The sequence below is a fragment of the Pungitius pungitius genome, unplaced genomic scaffold (assembly GCF_949316345.1).
Source record: "Pungitius pungitius unplaced genomic scaffold, fPunPun2.1 scaffold_24, whole genome shotgun sequence".
NCBI classification, from domain to species: Eukaryota; Metazoa; Chordata; class Actinopteri; order Perciformes; family Gasterosteidae; genus Pungitius; species Pungitius pungitius.
This window is the reverse complement of record NW_026909886.1, coordinates 907,017-924,901: the sequence shown is the minus strand read 5'-3', so window position 1 is coordinate 924,901 and position 17,885 is coordinate 907,017. Positions and strand designations below refer to the sequence as shown.

At 43.1% G+C, this 17,885-nt stretch overlaps 36 non-coding genes across 36 annotated transcripts; all 36 read right to left on the bottom strand.

Moving 5' to 3' along the window:
• Window positions 1-357: 357 nt before the first annotated feature.
• On the bottom strand, window positions 358-476 carry LOC134118059 (5S ribosomal RNA). The gene has a single exon (XR_009949616.1). It is a non-coding gene; the product is annotated as a 5S ribosomal RNA (ribosomal RNA).
• Window positions 477-872: 396 nt separating this feature from the next.
• Window positions 873-991, bottom strand: LOC134118058 (5S ribosomal RNA). The gene has a single exon (XR_009949615.1). It is a non-coding gene; the product is annotated as a 5S ribosomal RNA (ribosomal RNA).
• A 339-nt stretch (window positions 992-1,330) lies between these two features.
• On the bottom strand, window positions 1,331-1,449 carry LOC134119173 (5S ribosomal RNA). Its single transcript, XR_009950735.1, has one exon. It is a non-coding gene; the product is annotated as a 5S ribosomal RNA (ribosomal RNA).
• A 396-nt stretch (window positions 1,450-1,845) lies between these two features.
• On the bottom strand, window positions 1,846-1,964 carry LOC134118057 (5S ribosomal RNA). The gene has a single exon (XR_009949614.1). It is a non-coding gene; the product is annotated as a 5S ribosomal RNA (ribosomal RNA).
• A 396-nt stretch (window positions 1,965-2,360) lies between these two features.
• Window positions 2,361-2,479, bottom strand: LOC134118636 (5S ribosomal RNA). Its single transcript, XR_009950196.1, has one exon. It is a non-coding gene; the product is annotated as a 5S ribosomal RNA (ribosomal RNA).
• Window positions 2,480-2,818: 339 nt separating this feature from the next.
• Window positions 2,819-2,937, bottom strand: LOC134118056 (5S ribosomal RNA). Its single transcript, XR_009949613.1, has one exon. It is a non-coding gene; the product is annotated as a 5S ribosomal RNA (ribosomal RNA).
• A 397-nt stretch (window positions 2,938-3,334) lies between these two features.
• Window positions 3,335-3,453, bottom strand: LOC134118055 (5S ribosomal RNA). The gene has a single exon (XR_009949612.1). It is a non-coding gene; the product is annotated as a 5S ribosomal RNA (ribosomal RNA).
• A 396-nt stretch (window positions 3,454-3,849) lies between these two features.
• On the bottom strand, window positions 3,850-3,968 carry LOC134118054 (5S ribosomal RNA). The gene has a single exon (XR_009949611.1). It is a non-coding gene; the product is annotated as a 5S ribosomal RNA (ribosomal RNA).
• A 339-nt stretch (window positions 3,969-4,307) lies between these two features.
• Window positions 4,308-4,426, bottom strand: LOC134119172 (5S ribosomal RNA). Its single transcript, XR_009950734.1, has one exon. It is a non-coding gene; the product is annotated as a 5S ribosomal RNA (ribosomal RNA).
• A 396-nt stretch (window positions 4,427-4,822) lies between these two features.
• Window positions 4,823-4,941, bottom strand: LOC134118053 (5S ribosomal RNA). Its single transcript, XR_009949610.1, has one exon. It is a non-coding gene; the product is annotated as a 5S ribosomal RNA (ribosomal RNA).
• Window positions 4,942-5,337: 396 nt separating this feature from the next.
• On the bottom strand, window positions 5,338-5,456 carry LOC134118052 (5S ribosomal RNA). The gene has a single exon (XR_009949609.1). It is a non-coding gene; the product is annotated as a 5S ribosomal RNA (ribosomal RNA).
• Window positions 5,457-5,852: 396 nt separating this feature from the next.
• Window positions 5,853-5,971, bottom strand: LOC134118051 (5S ribosomal RNA). The gene has a single exon (XR_009949608.1). It is a non-coding gene; the product is annotated as a 5S ribosomal RNA (ribosomal RNA).
• Window positions 5,972-6,310: 339 nt separating this feature from the next.
• LOC134119192 (5S ribosomal RNA) lies at window positions 6,311-6,429 on the bottom strand. The gene has a single exon (XR_009950754.1). It is a non-coding gene; the product is annotated as a 5S ribosomal RNA (ribosomal RNA).
• A 396-nt stretch (window positions 6,430-6,825) lies between these two features.
• LOC134118518 (5S ribosomal RNA) lies at window positions 6,826-6,944 on the bottom strand. The gene has a single exon (XR_009950076.1). It is a non-coding gene; the product is annotated as a 5S ribosomal RNA (ribosomal RNA).
• Window positions 6,945-7,283: 339 nt separating this feature from the next.
• On the bottom strand, window positions 7,284-7,402 carry LOC134119171 (5S ribosomal RNA). The gene has a single exon (XR_009950733.1). It is a non-coding gene; the product is annotated as a 5S ribosomal RNA (ribosomal RNA).
• A 396-nt stretch (window positions 7,403-7,798) lies between these two features.
• On the bottom strand, window positions 7,799-7,917 carry LOC134118049 (5S ribosomal RNA). The gene has a single exon (XR_009949606.1). It is a non-coding gene; the product is annotated as a 5S ribosomal RNA (ribosomal RNA).
• A 396-nt stretch (window positions 7,918-8,313) lies between these two features.
• Window positions 8,314-8,432, bottom strand: LOC134118048 (5S ribosomal RNA). The gene has a single exon (XR_009949605.1). It is a non-coding gene; the product is annotated as a 5S ribosomal RNA (ribosomal RNA).
• Window positions 8,433-8,828: 396 nt separating this feature from the next.
• On the bottom strand, window positions 8,829-8,947 carry LOC134118047 (5S ribosomal RNA). Its single transcript, XR_009949604.1, has one exon. It is a non-coding gene; the product is annotated as a 5S ribosomal RNA (ribosomal RNA).
• A 339-nt stretch (window positions 8,948-9,286) lies between these two features.
• Window positions 9,287-9,405, bottom strand: LOC134119190 (5S ribosomal RNA). Its single transcript, XR_009950752.1, has one exon. It is a non-coding gene; the product is annotated as a 5S ribosomal RNA (ribosomal RNA).
• Window positions 9,406-9,801: 396 nt separating this feature from the next.
• On the bottom strand, window positions 9,802-9,920 carry LOC134117420 (5S ribosomal RNA). The gene has a single exon (XR_009948976.1). It is a non-coding gene; the product is annotated as a 5S ribosomal RNA (ribosomal RNA).
• A 339-nt stretch (window positions 9,921-10,259) lies between these two features.
• Window positions 10,260-10,378, bottom strand: LOC134118046 (5S ribosomal RNA). The gene has a single exon (XR_009949603.1). It is a non-coding gene; the product is annotated as a 5S ribosomal RNA (ribosomal RNA).
• A 397-nt stretch (window positions 10,379-10,775) lies between these two features.
• Window positions 10,776-10,894, bottom strand: LOC134118634 (5S ribosomal RNA). The gene has a single exon (XR_009950194.1). It is a non-coding gene; the product is annotated as a 5S ribosomal RNA (ribosomal RNA).
• A 396-nt stretch (window positions 10,895-11,290) lies between these two features.
• Window positions 11,291-11,409, bottom strand: LOC134118045 (5S ribosomal RNA). The gene has a single exon (XR_009949602.1). It is a non-coding gene; the product is annotated as a 5S ribosomal RNA (ribosomal RNA).
• Window positions 11,410-11,805: 396 nt separating this feature from the next.
• Window positions 11,806-11,924, bottom strand: LOC134118044 (5S ribosomal RNA). The gene has a single exon (XR_009949601.1). It is a non-coding gene; the product is annotated as a 5S ribosomal RNA (ribosomal RNA).
• Window positions 11,925-12,263: 339 nt separating this feature from the next.
• LOC134119189 (5S ribosomal RNA) lies at window positions 12,264-12,382 on the bottom strand. Its single transcript, XR_009950751.1, has one exon. It is a non-coding gene; the product is annotated as a 5S ribosomal RNA (ribosomal RNA).
• A 396-nt stretch (window positions 12,383-12,778) lies between these two features.
• On the bottom strand, window positions 12,779-12,897 carry LOC134118043 (5S ribosomal RNA). Its single transcript, XR_009949600.1, has one exon. It is a non-coding gene; the product is annotated as a 5S ribosomal RNA (ribosomal RNA).
• A 397-nt stretch (window positions 12,898-13,294) lies between these two features.
• Window positions 13,295-13,413, bottom strand: LOC134118633 (5S ribosomal RNA). Its single transcript, XR_009950193.1, has one exon. It is a non-coding gene; the product is annotated as a 5S ribosomal RNA (ribosomal RNA).
• Window positions 13,414-13,750: 337 nt separating this feature from the next.
• LOC134118042 (5S ribosomal RNA) lies at window positions 13,751-13,869 on the bottom strand. The gene has a single exon (XR_009949599.1). It is a non-coding gene; the product is annotated as a 5S ribosomal RNA (ribosomal RNA).
• A 339-nt stretch (window positions 13,870-14,208) lies between these two features.
• On the bottom strand, window positions 14,209-14,327 carry LOC134119170 (5S ribosomal RNA). Its single transcript, XR_009950732.1, has one exon. It is a non-coding gene; the product is annotated as a 5S ribosomal RNA (ribosomal RNA).
• Window positions 14,328-14,723: 396 nt separating this feature from the next.
• Window positions 14,724-14,842, bottom strand: LOC134118041 (5S ribosomal RNA). Its single transcript, XR_009949598.1, has one exon. It is a non-coding gene; the product is annotated as a 5S ribosomal RNA (ribosomal RNA).
• A 396-nt stretch (window positions 14,843-15,238) lies between these two features.
• Window positions 15,239-15,357, bottom strand: LOC134118040 (5S ribosomal RNA). The gene has a single exon (XR_009949597.1). It is a non-coding gene; the product is annotated as a 5S ribosomal RNA (ribosomal RNA).
• Window positions 15,358-15,696: 339 nt separating this feature from the next.
• LOC134118622 (5S ribosomal RNA) lies at window positions 15,697-15,815 on the bottom strand. Its single transcript, XR_009950182.1, has one exon. It is a non-coding gene; the product is annotated as a 5S ribosomal RNA (ribosomal RNA).
• Window positions 15,816-16,154: 339 nt separating this feature from the next.
• Window positions 16,155-16,273, bottom strand: LOC134119168 (5S ribosomal RNA). The gene has a single exon (XR_009950730.1). It is a non-coding gene; the product is annotated as a 5S ribosomal RNA (ribosomal RNA).
• A 396-nt stretch (window positions 16,274-16,669) lies between these two features.
• On the bottom strand, window positions 16,670-16,788 carry LOC134118038 (5S ribosomal RNA). Its single transcript, XR_009949595.1, has one exon. It is a non-coding gene; the product is annotated as a 5S ribosomal RNA (ribosomal RNA).
• Window positions 16,789-17,184: 396 nt separating this feature from the next.
• Window positions 17,185-17,303, bottom strand: LOC134118037 (5S ribosomal RNA). The gene has a single exon (XR_009949594.1). It is a non-coding gene; the product is annotated as a 5S ribosomal RNA (ribosomal RNA).
• A 339-nt stretch (window positions 17,304-17,642) lies between these two features.
• On the bottom strand, window positions 17,643-17,761 carry LOC134119167 (5S ribosomal RNA). The gene has a single exon (XR_009950729.1). It is a non-coding gene; the product is annotated as a 5S ribosomal RNA (ribosomal RNA).
• Window positions 17,762-17,885: the final 124 nt, after the last annotated feature.

Below are 17,885 nucleotides of genomic sequence, written 5' to 3'. Positions count from 1 at the left end.
AGATAATCAGAAGAGTTTCTTTTTCTAAAATTGAAGCAGTTCTTAGGATTGGCAAGAGAGGTTCCTAAAACCTGAAGGTAACTTTACTTTTCTTCACTGGCAATTCTAACATGTTGGGTTAGCACCTGTATTTCAACGGCTAAATTACAAACAAAAGTATGCCAATTGTTAAATGTTGATCAACACTAATTTAGCAACCATGAAACGGAATCAATTTTGATGATATTGTCTAAGTTCCTTATATATCCAACGTTAAAACAACACTAAACATGCATCTCTTCGACAATGTGATGTACTTTTTGTAATTTGTAGGTGTACAATCTGCGGCGCTCGGCGGCTTTCAGAGAGAAGTGAAAAAGCTTACGGCACCTGGGATTCCCAGGCGGTCTTCCATCCAGGTACTAACCAGGCCCTGCTCTGCTTAGCTTCCGAGATCAGACGAGATCGGGCGGAACCAGAGAGGTATGGCCGTAAGCTGCTTTTTATCTTTTTCCTAATCCTTTAAAACGTGTCAAAGATAATCAGAAGAGTTTCTTTTTCTAAAATTGAAGCAGTTCTTAGGATTGGCAAGAGAGGTTCCTAAAACCTGAAGGTAACTTTACTTTTCTTCACTGGCAATTCTAACATGTTGGGTTAGCACCTGTATTTCAACGGCTAAATTACAAACAAAAGTATGCCAATTGTTAAATGTTGATCAACACTAATTTAGCAACCATGAAACGGAATCAATTTTGATGATATTGTCTAAGTTCCTTATATATCCAACGTTAAAACAACACTAAACATGCATCTCTTCGACAACGTGATATACTTTTTGTAATTTGTAGGTGTACAATCTGCGGCGCTCGGCGGCTTTCAGAGAGAAGTGAAAAAGCTTACGGCACCTGGGATTCCCAGGCGGTCTTCCATCCAGGTACTAACCAGGCCCTGCTCTGCTTAGCTTCCGAGATCAGACGAGATCGGGCGGAACCAGAGAGGTATGGCCGTAAGCTGCTTTTTATCTTTTTCCTAATCCTTTATAATGCGTCAAAAAATTATGTCACGCCTGCCGTTGGCATCTTTGTGTGGGTTAAATAAGGGTATGCAAAGAAGGCTGTGACATCCTATGCCGAAAATTGGATGGACTAGAGAAGACCCCCCCAGGAGTCCCAGCCAATCGGTGGATGGCCATTGCAGTCCCCGCCACCTCAAATGGCCTGACGATGGTATGGACGTAAGCCACCTTTCATCTTCTTCCTATTGCATCTCTTCTACAATGTGAAATACTTTTTACAATTGTGTGGGTGTACAATCTGCGGCGCTGGGCGGCTTTCGGAGAGAGAAGTGAAAAAGCTTACGGCACCTGGGATTCCCAGGCGGTCTTCCATCCAGGTACTAACCAGGCCCTGCTCTGCTTAGCTTCCGAGATCAGACGAAATCGGGCGGAACTAGAGAGGTATGGCCGTACGCTGCTTTTTATCTTTTTCCTAATCCTTTAAAACGTGTCAAAGATAATCAGAAGAGTTTCTTTTTCTAAAATTGAAGCAGTTCTTAGGATTGGCAAGAGAGGTTCCTAAAACCTGAAGGTAACTTTACTTTTCTTCACTGGCAATTCTAACATGTTGGGTTAGCACCTGTATTTCAACGGCTAAATTACAAACAAAAGTATGCCAATTGTTAAATGTTGATCAACACTAATTTAGCAACCATGAAACGGAATCAATTTTGATGATATTGTCTAAGTTCCTTATATATCCAACGTTAAAACAACACTAAACATGCATCTCTTCGACAATGTGATGTACTTTTTGTAATTTGTAGGTGTACAATCTGCGGCGCTCGGCGGCTTTCAGAGAGAAGTGAAAAAGCTTACGGCACCTGGGATTCCCAGGCGGTCTTCCATCCAGGTACTAACCAGGCCCTGCTCTGCTTAGCTTCCGAGATCAGACGAGATCGGGCGGAACCAGAGAGGTATGGCCGTAAGCTGCTTTTTATCTTTTTCCTAATCCTTTAAAACGTGTCAAAGATAATCAGAAGAGTTTCTTTTTCTAAAATTGAAGCAGTTCTTAGGATTGGCAAGAGAGGTTCCTAAAACCTGAAGGTAACTTTACTTTTCTTCACTGGCAATTCTAACATGTTGGGTTAGCACCTGTATTTCAACGGCTAAATTACAAACAAAAGTATGCCAATTGTTAAATGTTGATCAACACTAATTTAGCAACCATGAAACGGAATCAATTTTGATGATATTGTCTAAGTTCCTTATATATCCAACGTTAAAACAACACTAAACATGCATCTCTTCGACAATGTGATGTACTTTTTGTAATTTGTAGGTGTACAATCTGCGGCGCTCGGCGGCTTTCAGAGAGAAGTGAAAAAGCTTACGGCACCTGGGATTCCCAGGCGGTCTTCCATCCAGGTACTAATCAGGCCCTGCTCTGCTTAGCTTCCGAGATCAGACGAGATCGGGCGGAACCAGAGAGGTATGGCCGTAAGCTGCTTTTTATCTTTTTCCTAATCCTTTATAATGCGTCAAAAAATTATGTCACGCCTGCCGTTGGCATCTTTGTGTGGGTTAAATAAGGGTATGCAAAGCAGGCTGTGACATCCTATGCCGAAAATTGGATGGACTAGAGAAGACCCGCCCAGGAGTCCCAGCCAATCGGTGGATGGCCATTGCAGTCCCCGCCACCTCAAATGGCCTGACGATGGTATGGACGTAAGCCACCTTTCATCTTCTTCCTATTGCATCTCTTCTACAATGTGAAATACTTTTTACAATTGTGTAGGTGTACAATCTGCGGCGCTGGGCGGCTTTCGGAGAGAGAAGTGAAAAAGCTTACGGCACCTGGGATTCCCAGGCGGTCTTCCATCCAGGTACTAACCAGGCCCTGCTCTGCTTAGCTTCCGAGATCAGACGAGATCGGGCGGAACCAGAGAGGTATGGCCGTAAGCTGCTTTAATATCTTTTTCCTAATCCTTTAGAACGTGTCAAAGATAATCAGAAAAGTTTCTTTTTCTAAAATTGAAGCAGTTCTTAGGATTGGCAAGAGAGGTTCCTAAAACCTGAAGGTAACTTTACTTTTCTTCACTGGCAATTCTAACATGTTGGGTTAGCACCTGTATTTCAACGGCTAAATTACAAACAAAAGTATGCCAATTGTTAAATGTTGATCAACACTAATTTAGCAACCATGAAACGGAATCAATTTTGATGATATTGTCTAAGTTCCTTATATATCCAACGTTAAAACAACACTAAACATGCATCTCTTCGACAATGTGATATACTTTTTGTAATTTGTAGGTGTACAATCTGCGGCGCTCGGCGGCTTTCAGAGAGAAGTGAAAAAGCTTACGGCACCTGGGATTCCCAGGCGGTCTTCCATCCAGGTACTAACCAGGCCCTGCTCTGCTTAGCTTCCGAGATCAGACGAGATCGGGCGGAACCAGAGAGGTATGGCCGTAAGCTGCTTTTTATCTTTTTCCTAATCCTTTAAAACGTGTCAAAGATAATCAGAAGAGTTTCTTTTTCTAAAATTGAAGCAGTTCTTAGGATTGGCAAGAGAGGTTCCTAAAACCTGAAGGTAACTTTACTTTTCTTCACTGGCAATTCTAACATGTTGGGTTAGCACCTGTATTTCAACGGCTAAATTACAAACAAAAGTATGCCAATTGTTAAATGTTGATCAACACTAATTTAGCAACCATGAAACGGAATCAATTTTGATGATATTGTCTAAGTTCCTTATATATCCAACGTTAAAACAACACTAAACATGCATCTCTTCGACAACGTGATATACTTTTTGTAATTTGTAGGTGTACAATCTGCGGCGCTCGGCGGCTTTCAGAGAGAAGTGAAAAAGCTTACGGCACCTGGGATTCCCAGGCGGTCTTCCATCCAGGTACTAACCAGGCCCTGCTCTGCTTAGCTTCCGAGATCAGACGAGATCGGGCGGAACCAGAGAGGTATGGCCGTAAGCTGCTTTTTATCTTTTTCCTAATCCTTTATAATGCGTCAAAAAATTATGTCACGCCTGCCGTTGGCATCTTTGTGTGGGTTAAATAAGGGTATGCAAAGAAGGCTGTGACATCCTATGCCGAAAATTGGATGGACTAGAGAAGACCCCCCCAGGAGTCCCAGCCAATCGGTGGATGGCCATTGCAGTCCCCGCCACCTCAAATGGCCTGACGATGGTATGGACGTAAGCCACCTTTCATCTTCTTCCTATTGCATCTCTTCTACAATGTGAAATACTTTTTACAATTGTGTGGGTGTACAATCTGCGGCGCTGGGCGGCTTTCGGAGAGAGAAGTGAAAAAGCTTACGGCACCTGGGATTCCCAGGCGGTCTTCCATCCAGGTACTAACCAGGCCCTGCTCTGCTTAGCTTCCGAGATCAGACGAAATCGGGCGGAACTAGAGAGGTATGGCCGTACGCTGCTTTTTATCTTTTTCCTAATCCTTTAAAACGTGTCAAAGATAATCAGAAGAGTTTCTTTTTCTAAAATTGAAGCAGTTCTTAGGATTGGCAAGAGAGGTTCCTAAAACCTGAAGGTAACTTTACTTTTCTTCACTGGCAATTCTAACATGTTGGGTTAGCACCTGTATTTCAACGGCTAAATTACAAACAAAAGTATGCCAATTGTTAAATGTTGATCAACACTAATTTAGCAACCATGAAACGGAATCAATTTTGATGATATTGTCTAAGTTCCTTATATATCCAACGTTAAAACAACACTAAACATGCATCTCTTCGACAATGTGATGTACTTTTTGTAATTTGTAGGTGTACAATCTGCGGCGCTCGGCGGCTTTCAGAGAGAAGTGAAAAAGCTTACGGCACCTGGGATTCCCAGGCGGTCTTCCATCCAGGTACTAACCAGGCCCTGCTCTGCTTAGCTTCCGAGATCAGACGAGATCGGGCGGAACCAGAGAGGTATGGCCGTAAGCTGCTTTTTATCTTTTTCCTAATCCTTTAAAACGTGTCAAAGATAATCAGAAGAGTTTCTTTTTCTAAAATTGAAGCAGTTCTTAGGATTGGCAAGAGAGGTTCCTAAAACCTGAAGGTAACTTTACTTTTCTTCACTGGCAATTCTAACATGTTGGGTTAGCACCTGTATTTCAACGGCTAAATTACAAACAAAAGTATGCCAATTGTTAAATGTTGATCAACACTAATTTAGCAACCATGAAACGGAATCAATTTTGATGATATTGTCTAAGTTCCTTATATATCCAACGTTAAAACAACACTAAACATGCATCTCTTCGACAATGTGATGTACTTTTTGTAATTTGTAGGTGTACAATCTGCGGCGCTCGGCGGCTTTCAGAGAGAAGTGAAAAAGCTTACGGCACCTGGGATTCCCAGGCGGTCTTCCATCCAGGTACTAACCAGGCCCTGCTCTGCTTAGCTTCCGAGATCAGACGAGATCGGGCGGAACCAGAGAGGTATGGCCGTAAGCTGCTTTTTATCTTTTTCCTAATCCTTTAAAACGTGTCAAAGATAATCAGAAGAGTTTCTTTTTCTAAAATTGAAGCAGTTCTTAGGATTGGCAAGAGAGGTTCCTAAAACCTGAAGGTAACTTTACTTTTCTTCACTGGCAATTCTGACATGTTGGGTTAGCACCTGTATTTCAACGGCTAAATTACAAACAAAAGTATGCCAATTGTTAAATGTTGATCAACACTAATTTAGCAACCATGAAACGGAATCAATTTTGATGATATTGTCTAAGTTCCTTATAAATCCAACGTTAAAACAACACTAAACATGCATCTCTTCAACAACGTGATATACTTTTTGTAATTTGTAGGTGTACAATCTGCGGCGCTCGGCGGCTTTCAGAGAGAAGTGAAAAAGCTTACGGCACCTGGGATTCCCAGGCGGTCTTCCATCCAGGTACTAACCAGGCCCTGCTCTGCTTAGCTTCCGAGATCAGACGAGATCGGGCGGAACCAGAGAGGTATGGCCGTAAGCTGCTTTTTATCTTTTTCCTAATCCTTTATAATGCGTCAAAAAATTATGTCACGCCTGCCGTTGGCATCTTTGTGTGGGTTAAATAAGGGTATGCAAAGAAGGCTGTGATATCCTATGCCGAAAATTGGATGGACTAGAGAAGACCCGCCCAGGAGTCCCAGCCAATCGGTGGATGGCCATTGCAGTCCCCGCCACCTCAAATGGCCTGACGATGGTATGGACGTAAGCCACCTTTCATCTTCTTCCTATTGCATCTCTTCTACAATGTGAAATACTTTTTACAATTGTGTAGGTGTACAATCTGCGGCGCTGGGCGGCTTTCGGAGAGAGAAGTGAAAAAGCTTACGGCACCTGGGATTCCCAGGCGGTCTTCCATCCAGGTACTAACCAGGCCCTGCTCTGCTTAGCTTCCGAGATCAGACAAAATCGGGCGGAACCAGAGAGGTATGGCCGTACGCTGCTTTTTATCTTTTTCCTAATCCTTTAAAACGTGTCAAAGATAATCAGAAGAGTTTCTTTTTCTAAAATTGAAGCAGTTCTTAGGATTGGCAAGAGAGGTTCCTAAAACCTGAAGGTAACTTTACTTTTCTTCACTGGCAATTCTAACATGTTGGGTTAGCACCTGTATTTCAACGGCTAAATTACAAACAAAAGTAGGCCAATTGTTAAATGTTGATCAACACTAATTTAGCAACCATGAAACGGAATCAATTTTGATGATATTGTCTAAGTTCCTTATATATCCAACGTTAAAACAACACTAAACATGCATCTCTTCGACAATGTGATATACTTTTTGTAATTTGTAGGTGTACAATCTGCGGCGCTCGGCGGCTTTCAGAGAGAAGTGAAAAAGCTTACGGCACCTGGGATTCCCAGGCGGTCTTCCATCCAGGTACTAACCAGGCCCTGCTCTGCTTAGCTTCCGAGATCAGACGAGATCGGGTGGAACCAGAGAGGTATGGCCGTAAGCTGCTTTTTATCTTTTTCCTAATCCTTTATAATGCGTCAAAAAATTATGTCACGCCTGCCGTTGGCATCTTTGTGTGGGTTAAATAAGGGTATGCAAAGCAGGCTGTGACATCCTATGCCGAAAATTGGATGGACTAGAGAAGACCCGCCCAGGAGTCCCAGCCAATCGGTGGATGGCCATTGCAGTCCCCGCCACCTCAAATGGCCTGACGATGGTATGGACGTAAGCCACCTTTCATCTTCTTCCTATTGCATCTCTTCTACAATGTGAAATACTTTTTACAATTGTGTAGGTGTACAATCTGCGGCGCTGGGCGGCTTTCGGAGAGAGAAGTGAAAAAGCTTACGGCACCTGGGATTCCCAGGCGGTCTTCCATCCAGGTACTAACCAGGCCCTGCTCTGCTTAGCTTCCGAGATCAGACGAAATCGGGCGGAACTAGAGAGGTATGGCCGTACGCTGCTTTTTATCTTTTTCCTAATCCTTTAAAACGTGTCAAAGATAATCAGAAGAGTTTCTTTTTCTAAAATTGAAGCAGTTCTTAGGATTGGCAAGAGAGGTTCCTAAAACCTGAAGGTAACTTTACTTTTCTTCACTGGCAATTCTAACATGTTGGGTTAGCACCTGTATTTCAACGGCTAAATTACAAACAAAAGTATGCCAATTGTTAAATGTTGATCAACACTAATTTAGCAACCATGAAACGGAATCAATTTTGATGATATTGTCTAAGTTCCTTATATATCCAACGTTAAAACAACACTAAACATGCATCTCTTCGACAATGTGATGTACTTTTTGTAATTTGTAGGTGTACAATCTGCGGCGCTCGGCGGCTTTCAGAGAGAAGTGAAAAAGCTTACGGCACCTGGGATTCCCAGGCGGTCTTCCATCCAGGTACTAACCAGGCCCTGCTCTGCTTAGCTTCCGAGATCAGACGAGATCGGGCGGAACCAGAGAGGTATGGCCGTAAGCTGCTTTTTATCTTTTTCCTAATCCTTTAAAACGTGTCAAAGATAATCAGAAGAGTTTCTTTTTCTAAAATTGAAGCAGTTCTTAGGATTGGCAAGAGAGGTTCCTAAAACCTGAAGGTAACTTTACTTTTCTTCACTGGCAATTCTAACATGTTGGGTTAGCACCTGTATTTCAACGGCTAAATTACAAACAAAAGTATGCCAATTGTTAAATGTTGATCAACACTAATTTAGCAACCATGAAACGGAATCAATTTTGATGATATTGTCTAAGTTCCTTATATATCCAACGTTAAAACAACACTAAACATGCATCTCTTCGACAATGTGATGTACTTTTTGTAATTTGTAGGTGTACAATCTGCGGCGCTCGGCGGCTTTCAGAGAGAAGTGAAAAAGCTTACGGCACCTGGGATTCCCAGGCGGTCTTCCATCCAGGTACTAACCAGGCCCTGCTCTGCTTAGCTTCCGAGATCAGACGAGATCGGGCGGAACCAGAGAGGTATGGCCGTAAGCTGCTTTTTATCTTTTTCCTAATCCTTTAAAACGTGTCAAAGATAATCAGAAGAGTTTCTTTTTCTAAAATTGAAGCAGTTCTTAGGATTGGCAAGAGAGGTTCCTAAAACCTGAAGGTAACTTTACTTTTCTTCACTGGCAATTCTAACATGTTGGGTTAGCACCTGTATTTCAACGGCTAAATTACAAACAAAAGTATGCCAATTGTTAAATGTTGATCAACACTAATTTAGCAACCATGAAACGGAATCAATTTTGATGATATTGTCTAAGTTCCTTATAAATCCAACGTTAAAACAACACTAAACATGCATCTCTTCGACAACGTGATATACTTTTTGTAATTTGTAGGTGTACAATCTGCGGCGCTCGGCGGCTTTCAGAGAGAAGTGAAAAAGCTTACGGCACCTGGGATTCCCAGGCGGTCTTCCATCCAGGTACTAACCAGGCCCTGCTCTGCTTAGCTTCCGAGATCAGACGAGATCGGGCGGAACCAGAGAGGTATGGCCGTAAGCTGCTTTTTATCTTTTTCCTAATCCTTTATAATGCGTCAAAAAATTATGTCACGCCTGCCGTTGGCATCTTTGTGTGGGTTAAATAAGGGTATGCAAAGAAGGCTGTGATATCCTATGCCGAAAATTGGATGGACTAGAGAAGACCCGCCCAGGAGTCCCAGCCAATCGGTGGATGGCCATTGCAGTCCCCGCCACCTCAAATGGCCTGACGATGGTATGGACGTAAGCCACCTTTCATCTTCTTCCTATTGCATCTCTTCTACAATGTGAAATACTTTTTACAATTGTGTAGGTGTACAATCTGCGGCGCTGGGCGGCTTTCGGAGAGAGAAGTGAAAAAGCTTACGGCACCTGGGATTCCCAGGCGGTCTTCCATCCAGGTACTAACCAGGCCCTGCTCTGCTTAGCTTCCGAGATCAGACAAAATCGGGCGGAACCAGAGAGGTATGGCCGTACGCTGCTTTTTATCTTTTTCCTAATCCTTTAAAACGTGTCAAAGATAATCAGAAGAGTTTCTTTTTCTAAAATTGAAGCAGTTCTTAGGATTGGCAAGAGAGGTTCCTAAAACCTGAAGGTAACTTTACTTTTCTTCACTGGCAATTCTAACATGTTGGGTTAGCACCTGTATTTCAACGGCTAAATTACAAACAAAAGTAGGCCAATTGTTAAATGTTGATCAACACTAATTTAGCAACCATGAAACGGAATCAATTTTGATGATATTGTCTAAGTTCCTTATATATCCAACGTTAAAACAACACTAAACATGCATCTCTTCGACAATGTGATATACTTTTTGTAATTTGTAGGTGTACAATCTGCGGCGCTCGGCGGCTTTCAGAGAGAAGTGAAAAAGCTTACGGCACCTGGGATTCCCAGGCGGTCTTCCATCCAGGTACTAACCAGGCCCTGCTCTGCTTAGCTTCCGAGATCAGACGAGATCGGGTGGAACCAGAGAGGTATGGCCGTAAGCTGCTTTTTATCTTTTTCCTAATCCTTTATAATGCGTCAAAAAATTATGTCACGCCTGCCGTTGGCATCTTTGTGTGGGTTAAATAAGGGTATGCAAAGCAGGCTGTGACATCCTATGCCGAAAATTGGATGGACTAGAGAAGACCCGCCCAGGAGTCCCAGCCAATCGGTGGATGGCCATTGCAGTCCCCGCCACCTCAAATGGCCTGACGATGGTATGGACGTAAGCCACCTTTCATCTTCTTCCTATTGCATCTCTTCTACAATGTGAAATACTTTTTACAATTGTGTAGGTGTACAATCTGCGGCGCTGGGCGGCTTTCGGAGAGAGAAGTGAAAAAGCTTACGGCACCTGGGATTCCCAGGCGGTCTTCCATCCAGGTACTAACCAGGCCCTGCTCTGCTTAGCTTCCGAGATCAGACGAGATCGGGCGGAACCAGAGAGGTATGGCCGTAAGCTGCTTTAATATCTTTTTCCTAATCCTTTAGAACGTGTCAAAGATAATCAGAAAAGTTTCTTTTTCTAAAATTGAAGCAGTTCTTAGGATTGGCAAGAGAGGTTCCTAAAACCTGAAGGTAACTTTACTTTTCTTCACTGGCAATTCTAACATGTTGGGTTAGCACCTGTATTTCAACGGCTAAATTACAAACAAAAGTATGCCAATTGTTAAATGTTGATCAACACTAATTTAGCAACCATGAAACGGAATCAATTTTGATGATATTGTCTAAGTTCCTTATATATCCAACGTTAAAACAACACTAAACATGCATCTCTTCGACAATGTGATGTACTTTTTGTAATTTGTAGGTGTACAATCTGCGGCGCTCGGCGGCTTTCAGAGAGAAGTGAAAAAGCTTACGGCACCTGGGATTCCCAGGCGGTCTTCCATCCAGGTACTAATCAGGCCCTGCTCTGCTTAGCTTCCGAGATCAGACGAGATCGGGCGGAACCAGAGAGGTATGGCCGTAAGCTGCTTTTTATCTTTTTCCTAATCCTTTAAAACGTGTCAAAGATAATCAGAAGAGTTTCTTTTTCTAAAATTGAAGCAGTTCTTAGGATTGGCAAGAGAGGTTCCTAAAACCTGAAGGTAACTTTACTTTTCTTCACTGGCAATTCTAACATGTTGGGTTAGCACCTGTATTTCAACGGCTAAATTACAAACAAAAGTATGCCAATTGTTAAATGTTGATCAACACTAATTTAGCAACCATGAAACGGAATCAATTTTGATGATATTGTCTAAGTTCCTTATATATCCAACGTTAAAACAACACTAAACATGCATCTCTTCGACAATGTGATGTACTTTTTGTAATTTGTAGGTGTACAATCTGCGGCGCTCGGCGGCTTTCAGAGAGAAGTGAAAAAGCTTACGGCACCTGGGATTCCCAGGCGGTCTTCCATCCAGGTACTAACCAGGCCCTGCTCTGCTTAGCTTCCGAGATCAGACGAGATCGGGCGGAACCAGAGAGGTATGGCCGTAAGCTGCTTTTTATCTTTTTCCTAATCCTTTAAAACGTGTCAAAGATAATCAGAAGAGTTTCTTTTTCTAAAATTGAAGCAGTTCTTAGGATTGGCAAGAGAGGTTCCTAAAACCTGAAGGTAACTTTACTTTTCTTCACTGGCAATTCTAACATGTTGGGTTAGCACCTGTATTTCAACGGCTAAATTACAAACAAAAGTATGCCAATTGTTAAATGTTGATCAACACTAATTTAGCAACCATGAAACGGAATCAATTTTGATGATATTGTCTAAGTTCCTTATAAATCCAACGTTAAAACAACACTAAACATGCATCTCTTCGACAACGTGATATACTTTTTGTAATTTGTAGGTGTACAATCTGCGGCGCTCGGCGGCTTTCAGAGAGAAGTGAAAAAGCTTACGGCACCTGGGATTCCCAGGCGGTCTTCCATCCAGGTACTAACCAGGCCCTGCTCTGCTTAGCTTCCGAGATCAGACGAGATCGGGCGGAACCAGAGAGGTATGGCCGTAAGCTGCTTTTTATCTTTTTCCTAATCCTTTATAATGCGTCAAAAAATTATGTCACGCCTGCCGTTGGCATCTTTGTGTGGGTTAAATAAGGGTATGCAAAGAAGGCTGTGATATCCTATGCCGAAAATTGGATGGACTAGAGAAGACCCGCCCAGGAGTCCCAGCCAATCGGTGGATGGCCATTGCAGTCCCCGCCACCTCAAATGGCCTGACGATGGTATGGACGTAAGCCACCTTTCATCTTCTTCCTATTGCATCTCTTCTACAATGTGAAATACTTTTTACAATTGTGTAGGTGTACAATCTGCGGCGCTGGGCGGCTTTCGGAGAGAGAAGTGAAAAAGCTTACGGCACCTGGGATTCCCAGGCGGTCTTCCATCCAGGTACTAACCAGGCCCTGCTCTGCTTAGCTTCCGAGATCAGACAAAATCGGGCGGAACCAGAGAGGTATGGCCGTACGCTGCTTTTTATCTTTTTCCTAATCCTTTAAAACGTGTCAAAGATAATCAGAAGAGTTTCTTTTTCTAAAATTGAAGCAGTTCTTAGGATTGGCAAGAGAGGTTCCTAAAACCTGAAGGTAACTTTACTTTTCTTCACTGGCAATTCTAACATGTTGGGTTAGCACCTGTATTTCAACGGCTAAATTACAAACAAAAGTAGGCCAATTGTTAAATGTTGATCAACACTAATTTAGCAACCATGAAACGGAATCAATTTTGATGATATTGTCTAAGTTCCTTATATATCCAACGTTAAAACAACACTAAACATGCATCTCTTCGACAATGTGATATACTTTTTGTAATTTGTAGGTGTACAATCTGCGGCGCTCGGCGGCTTTCAGAGAGAAGTGAAAAAGCTTACGGCACCTGGGATTCCCAGGCGGTCTTCCATCCAGGTACTAACCAGGCCCTGCTCTGCTTAGCTTCCGAGATCAGACGAGATCGGGCGGAACCAGAGAGGTATGGCCGTAAGCTGCTTTAATATCTTTTTCCTAATCCTTTAGAACGTGTCAAAGATAATCAGAAAAGTTTCTTTTTCTAAAATTGAAGCAGTTCTTAGGATTGGCAAGAGAGGTTCCTAAAACCTGAAGGTAACTTTACTTTTCTTCACTGGCAATTCTAACATGTTGGGTTAGCACCTGTATTTCAACGGCTAAATTACAAACAAAAGTATGCCAATTGTTAAATGTTGATCAACACTAATTTAGCAACCATGAAACGGAATCAATTTTGATGATATTGTCTAAGTTCCTTATATATCCAACGTTAAAACAACACTAAACATGCATCTCTTCGACAATGTGATGTACTTTTTGTAATTTGTAGGTGTACAATCTGCGGCGCTCGGCGGCTTTCAGAGAGAAGTGAAAAAGCTTACGGCACCTGGGATTCCCAGGCGGTCTTCCATCCAGGTACTAATCAGGCCCTGCTCTGCTTAGCTTCCGAGATCAGACGAGATCGGGCGGAACCAGAGAGGTATGGCCGTAAGCTGCTTTTTATCTTTTTCCTAATCCTTTATAATGCGTCAAAAAATTATGTCACGCCTGCCGTTGGCATCTTTGTGTGGGTTAAATAAGGGTATGCAAAGAAGGCTGTGACATCCTATGCCGAAAATTGGATGGACTAGAGAAGACCCGCCCAGGAGTCCCAGCCAATCGGTGGATGGCCATTGCAGTCCCCGCCACCTCAAATGGCCTGACGATGGTATGGACGTAAGCGACCTTTCATCTTCTTCCTATTGCATCTCTTCTACAATGTGAAATACTTTTTACAATTGTGTAGGTGTACAATCTGCGGCGCTGGGCGGCTTTCAGAGAGAAGTGAAAAAGCTTACGGCACCTGGGATTCCCAGGCGGTCTTCCATCCAGGTACTAACCAGGCCCTGCTCTGCTTAGCTTCCGAGATCAGACGAGATCGGGCGGAACCAGAGAGGTATGGCCGTAAGCTGCTTTTTATCTTTTTCCTAATCCTTTATAATGCGTCAAAAAATTATGTCACGCCTGCCGTTGGCATCTTTGTGTGGGTTAAATAAGGGTATGCAAAGAAGGCTGTGATATCCTATGCCGAAAATTGGATGGACTAGAGAAGACCCGCCCAGGAGTCCCAGCCAATCGGTGGATGGCCATTGCAGTCCCCGCCACCTCAAATGGCCTGACGATGGTATGGACGTAAGCCACCTTTCATCTTTTTCCTATTGCATCTCTTCTACAATGTGAAATACTTTTTACAATTGTGTAGGTGTACAATCTGCGGCGCTGGGCGGCTTTCGGAGAGAGAAGTGAAAAAGCTTACGGCACCTGGGATTCCCAGGCGGTCTTCCATCCAGGTACTAACCAGGCCCTGCTCTGCTTAGCTTCCGAGATCAGACGAAATCGGGCGGAACTAGAGAGGTATGGCCGTACGCTGCTTTTTATCTTTTTCCTAATCCTTTAAAACGTGTCAAAGATAATCAGAAGAGTTTCTTTTTCTAAAATTGAAGCAGTTCTTAGGATTGGCAAGAGAGGTTCCTAAAACCTGAAGGTAACTTTACTTTTCTTCACTGGCAATTCTAACATGTTGGGTTAGCACCTGTATTTCAACGGCTAAATTACAAACAAAAGTATGCCAATTGTTAAATGTTGATCAACACTAATTTAGCAACCATGAAACGGAATCAATTTTGATGATATTGTCTAAGTTCCTTATATATCCAACGTTAAAACAACACTAAACATGCATCTCTTCGACAATGTGATGTACTTTTTGTAATTTGTAGGTGTACAATCTGCGGCGCTCGGCGGCTTTCAGAGAGAAGTGAAAAAGCTTACGGCACCTGGGATTCCCAGGCGGTCTTCCATCCAGGTACTAACCAGGCCCTGCTCTGCTTAGCTTCCGAGATCAGACGAGATCGGGCGGAACCAGAGAGGTATGGCCGTAAGCTGCTTTTTATCTTTTTCCTAATCCTTTAAAACGTGTCAAAGATAATCAGAAGAGTTTCTTTTTCTAAAATTGAAGCAGTTCTTAGGATTGGCAAGAGAGGTTCCTAAAACCTGAAGGTAACTTTACTTTTCTTCACTGGCAATTCTAACATGTTGGGTTAGCACCTGTATTTCAACGGCTAAATTACAAACAAAAGTATGCCAATTGTTAAATGTTGATCAACACTAATTTAGCAACCATGAAACGGAATCAATTTTGATGATATTGTCTAAGTTCCTTATAAATCCAACGTTAAAACAACACTAAACATGCATCTCTTCGACAACGTGATATACTTTTTGTAATTTGTAGGTGTACAATCTGCGGCGCTCGGCGGCTTTCAGAGAGAAGTGAAAAAGCTTACGGCACCTGGGATTCCCAGGCGGTCTTCCATCCAGGTACTAACCAGGCCCTGCTCTGCTTAGCTTCCGAGATCAGACGAGATCGGGCGGAACCAGAGAGGTATGGCCGTAAGCTGCTTTTTATCTTTTTCCTAATCCTTTATAATGCGTCAAAAAATTATGTCACGCCTGCCGTTGGCATCTTTGTGTGGGTTAAATAAGGGTATGCAAAGCAGGCTGTGACATCCTATGCCGAAAATTGGATGGACTAGAGAAGACCCGCCCAGGAGTCCCAGCCAATCGGTGGATGGCCATTGCAGTCCCCGCCACCTCAAATGGCCTGACGATGGTATGGACGTAAGCCACCTTTCATCTTCTTCCTATTGCATCTCTTCTACAATGTGAAATACTTTTTACAATTGTGTAGGTGTACAATCTGCGGCGCTGGGCGGCTTTCGGAGAGAGAAGTGAAAAAGCTTACGGCACCTGGGATTCCCAGGCGGTCTTCCATCCAGGTACTATCCAGGCCCTGCTCTGCTTAGCTTCCGAGATCAGACGAGATCGGGCGGAACCAGAGAGGTATGGCCGTAAGCTGCTTTTTATCTTTTTCCTAATCCTTTATAATGCGTCAAAAAATTATGTCACGCCTGCCGTTGGCATCTTTGTGTGGGTTAAATAAGGGTATGCAAAGAAGGCTGTGACATCCTATGCCGAAAATTGGATGGACTAGAGAAGACCCGCCCAGGAGTCCCAGCCAATCGGTGGATGGCCATTGCAGTCCCCGCCACCTCAAATGGCCTGACGATGGTATGGACATAAGCCACCTTTCATCTTCTTCCTATTGCATCTCTTCTACAATGTGAAATACTTTTTACAATTGTGTGGGTGTACAATCTGCGGCGCTGGGCGGCTTTCGGAGAGAGAAGTGAAAAAGCTTACGGCACCTGGGATTCCCAGGCGGTCTTCCATCCAGGTACTAACCAGGCCCTGCTCTGCTTAGCTTCCGAGATCAGACGAAATCGGGCGGAACTAGAGAGGTATGGCCGTACGCTGCTTTTTATCTTTTTCCTAATCCTTTAAAACGTGTCAAAGATAATCAGAAGAGTTTCTTTTTCTAAAATTGAAGCAGTTCTTAGGATTGGCAAGAGAGGTTCCTAAAACCTGAAGGTAACTTTACTTTTCTTCACTGGCAATTCTAACATGTTGGGTTAGCACCTGTATTTCAACGGCTAAATTACAAACAAAAGTATGCCAATTGTTAAATGTTGATCAACACTAATTTAGCAACCATGAAACGGAATCAATTTTGATGATATTGTCTAAGTTCCTTATATATCCAACGTTAAAACAACACTAAACATGCATCTCTTCGACAATGTGATGTACTTTTTGTAATTTGTAGGTGTACAATCTGCGGCGCTCGGCGGCTTTCAGAGAGAAGTGAAAAAGCTTACGGCACCTGGGATTCCCAGGCGGTCTTCCATCCAGGTACTAACCAGGCCCTGCTCTGCTTAGCTTCCGAGATCAGACGAGATCGGGCGGAACCAGAGAGGTATGGCCGTAAGCTGCTTTTTATCTTTTTCCTAATCCTTTAAAACGTGTCAAAGATAATCAGAAGAGTTTCTTTTTCTAAAATTGAAGCAGTTCTTAGGATTGGCAAGAGAGGTTCCTAAAACCTGAAGGTAACTTTACTTTTCTTCACTGGCAATTCTAACATGTTGGGTTAGCACCTGTATTTCAACGGCTAAATTACAAACAAAAGTATGCCAATTGTTAAATGTTGATCAACACTAATTTAGCAACCATGAAACGGAATCAATTTTGATGATATTGTCTAAGTTCCTTATATATCCAACGTTAAAACAACACTAAACATGCATCTCTTCGACAACGTGATATACTTTTTGTAATTTGTAGGTGTACAATCTGCGGCGCTCGGCGGCTTTCAGAGAGAAGTGAAAAAGCTTACGGCACCTGGGATTCCCAGGCGGTCTTCCATCCAGGTACTAACCAGGCCCTGCTCTGCTTAGCTTCCGAGATCAGACGAGATCGGGCGGAACCAGAGAGGTATGGCCGTAAGCTGCTTTTTATCTTTTTCCTAATCCTTTATAATGCGTCAAAAAATTATGTCACGCCTGCCGTTGGCATCTTTGTGTGGGTTAAATAAGGGTATGCAAAGAAGGCTGTGACATCCTATGCCGAAAATTGGATGGACTAGAGAAGACCCGCCCAGGAGTCCCAGCCAATCGGTGGATGGCCATTGCAGTCCCCGCCACCTCAAATGGCCTGACGATGGTATGGACGTAAGCCACCTTTCATCTTCTTCCTATTGCATCTCTTCTACAATGTGAAATACTTTTTACAATTGTGTGGGTGTACAATCTGCGGCGCTGGGCGGCTTTCGGAGAGAGAAGTGAAAAAGCTTACGGCACCTGGGATTCCCAGGCGGTCTTCCATCCAGGTACTAACCAGGCCCTGCTCTGCTTAGCTTCCGAGATCAGACGAAATCGGGCGGAACTAGAGAGGTATGGCCGTACGCTGCTTTTTATCTTTTTCCTAATCCTTTAAAACGTGTCAAAGATAATCAGAAGAGTTTCTTTTTCTAAAATTGAAGCAGTTCTTAGGATTGGCAAGAGAGGTTCCTAAAACCTGAAGGTAACTTT